Genomic DNA, 3266 nt, shown 5'->3' with positions numbered 1-3266 from the left:
CCCTGACCAGTACAGAATATCTGTATTGATGGGACCAAGGAGTGGTCATAAGGAATATCTGATAAGTACGTCCCAATAGGGCTACTTAAATTCAAAGGTAGATAGTCTTCTGCATTCGAAGGGACCTGACTTTCTGACGTAAGCCACAATAATTGGTCGTAGGCCTCAAGTATGAAAAAATCTCATAGGAGTGAGAATTAGTGGTGATACTGCTGTTGGCGTCGCAAATTCACATAGGAAGGGAAATAATCCCTGCTCTACAACACCAGGTATTCGCAGGAAGTCTCCTCTCCCGGTACTAACCCGGCCCAACGCTGTTTGGCTTCCAAGATCGGACGAGATCGGGCATTGACAGCGTGGTATGATAGTAGAGAATTTATATGAAAGTACACCAATGAGAGTGCACCTATATATGAAAATTAGAGAAAGATAAAGGGATGAAAGCAATGAGGACAGTTTGCCAAGGAAAGAGATGAAATTGTAAAGTACAACTAGGTGGATCTGCTTTCTGTGTTTAGACACAGTTCATCAAAACCCACATCTGTGGTATTGTGCTCTGTGAATCGCGGATGAGAGTCCACGAAAAAATAGTAAAGCATGAGCAAGAGGTGTGAAATATACAATTTTGATTAAATTATCAGTGAAAAATTGCCGCAAAGGACTGGTGAGAAATTAAATTAAAATAAGATTATACATGTCATCAAAGAAATCCACATGGTATTTTAAACATTAATTTGTGAGATCCTACTATTATTAATCCTAGTACAGCCTGGGCTGAGTGTAAAAGTTCAGTTGAATTTAACAGAATCAGGTGTAGTGATTCCCACAAACTGAGTCAGGAAAATAATAATATTATCAAAGACAGAAAAAAAGTAGTACTGAGAATCACAGTGAATGAAATAAATCTTCTGGCCTCTGCTGGTGAGAGCTCAGCATGCCAGTAAAAAAATCTCTACCAGGTGTTGGTTTAGCAAATTACAGGAAATGAATCAGAAATAAGAAAAGGATTTTGTGATATACGTTTTGCTGTCAGAAAATCGAGCTTTATCACAAAACTCTGCAAGTGTACTACACAGATCTATTCATATATTGAAAAAATAAAGCATATTAATGAATGCACATAAAATATTGTTGTCTGTGTATATTGTACAGAGATAAAGCAAATTAATAAATGCATATAGAATGTTGCTGTCTGTGTATATTGTACACAGAACAGCAGTGGGCTTACGGTCACCAAGATTTGGAAAAAGTAGGCAGGTCAGGGCATCGTCAGGTGCCCGTGCAGGAGCTGAAAGTTCACTCCATGTGTGGTCCCCCCCCCGTGGAAAACGCGTTTCACCCTGGCGGGGTTGTTCACTTCCGGGTATAGAGGGATGGGTGGGGAATGAGGTTGGGAAGCAGCTAATATACAAGTACTAACCAATGGCTGGACGATTCTTGGACGGTAGGCTGGAGATACCAGCTGCCGCTGAGGAGCTTCATTAAGATGTGACAGAGACAGAGCGTGACGTAGAGTAGGGGGTGGGGATTATGCCGTCTCGAGGCGCACTGTCGCTGGCTGTCCGTGCACACACGTGTGGGGAGAGATGGTCAGGTGGCCATGAACAGCCGCGAGATCCCGGGCGCCATCTTTGTAGATGGCAAGTGTATAGTACAGGGGCAGGTAGACATTGGGCGCCATTTTAGAAAGTGGCAAATGTGTAATAGAGGAAATTACATTGCGCAATGGGTAAGAAAACAGAATAGACAGAACATTGTAATGGATAGGAGCTTTAGACAGAGAAAGGGGTGAATGGGAATTTAGATAGCATGGGATTAACATAGGTGGATGACTGGATCAATTTAACATCGGATACTAAATGAAATGAATTAAAAGGAAATTGATTTGAAAATAAATAATTGAGATTTATGGATCATGATGATAATAAAATATAGAGGAGTGTGAATGTGTGGGTATTAAAGTGAAATAGTGATGAGTGTGAATCTGCTAAAGATATAGGCGTTTATCAATTATGTGTCTGGAAATGGGTGTATGTGAGGGATAAAGTGTGGGGAGGAATGAGTAAGGTAATGGGGGGCCGTGTTGAATGATAACTTGAGGGAGACAGTGTGCAGATAAAATTGGGGAAAGGAATGGTGGGGGGAGAGGGAAATGCTGGCACTCACTGAAGGTGAAAGGGGCGGGGTGTGTGCCAGTCAACAGAGTGAGCGTGTAAGGGAATGCAATGGTGTGGGGAGATCATAGTGACCGTGTTGTTCTAAACAGGAATGTAGGAATAAGTGAGTGTGAAATAGGTGAAGGAGGATGGACTGCATGTGAAGGGGTCAGTGGTGGTGATGGGGATGGGGGAGGTGGGGGGGGAAAAGGGTTGGAGAATGGGCTGGGAAATAGAGAAGGATGAGAAAAGGAAAAAAATGAAAAAAAAGAAAAAAAAATTTTTGAAAAAAATGAAAAAAAGAAAGAAATGAAAGGGGTATATATGTGTATCTACATATATATGGACATACATATATACATATATATACACATTAACTGCACATACACACATGGGGGAGGGGGGAAAAAGAATGGGAAGGGGGGGTAAAGAGGGGGGGAAGGAAGAAAGGGGAAGAGGGGAAGAAAGGAAGACAGAAAGGGGGGAGGTGAAAGAGAAGGTAGGAGAAAATAAATCTGTTAGGGAGAAACAAAGGGAACTGGAGCTGGTTAAAGTTCTGGGAGGATTATTCACAAGAAAACTGCATAATTGATATTTTCATTCAGGCCATGAGGCCTGAGGCTGTTGAGACAAAAAATCCATTCGCTCTCTTTCTTGTAGAGTTCCTTGGTAATGTCACCACCTCGTATGCCCAGGTGGACACGATCTAGGCCAAAGGCTTTGAATTCCTTAATGGATCCCTTGTGGTGATAGTGGAAATGCCTGGCAACCGAAGTGAGTTGTTTCATGCGGGCAAGGTCTTTCGCTGCATTACGTATGCTGCCCAGGTGTTCCAGAACTCTTTCTTTGAGTTTTCGTGTAGTCATGCCGACATATTTAAGGTTACATCCGCAGGTTATACAATAAATAACCGCTTGAGTATCACAGAGCACAATACCACAGATGTGGGTTTTGATGAACTGTGTCTAAACGCAGAAAGCAGATCCACCTAGTTGTACTTTACTATTTCATCTCTTTCCTTTGCAAACTGTCCTCATTGCTTTCATCCCTTTATCTTTCTCTAATTTTCATATATAGGTGCACTCTCATTGGTGTACTTTCATATAAATT

The 3266-nt window shown here is 41.8% G+C and overlaps 1 pseudogene; it reads right to left on the bottom strand.

The window, feature by feature from the left end:
• Positions 1 to 254: 254 nt before the first annotated feature.
• LOC134954574 (5S ribosomal RNA) lies at positions 255 to 373 on the bottom strand (annotated as a pseudogene).
• Between the last annotated feature and the right edge of the window lie 2893 nt (positions 374 to 3266).

This window comes from Pseudophryne corroboree, chromosome 1 (assembly GCF_028390025.1).
Source record: "Pseudophryne corroboree isolate aPseCor3 chromosome 1, aPseCor3.hap2, whole genome shotgun sequence".
NCBI classification, from domain to species: domain Eukaryota; kingdom Metazoa; phylum Chordata; class Amphibia; order Anura; family Myobatrachidae; genus Pseudophryne; species Pseudophryne corroboree.
Note: the sequence above shows the minus strand (reverse complement) of the source record. Positions and strands in the feature narration are given on the sequence as shown.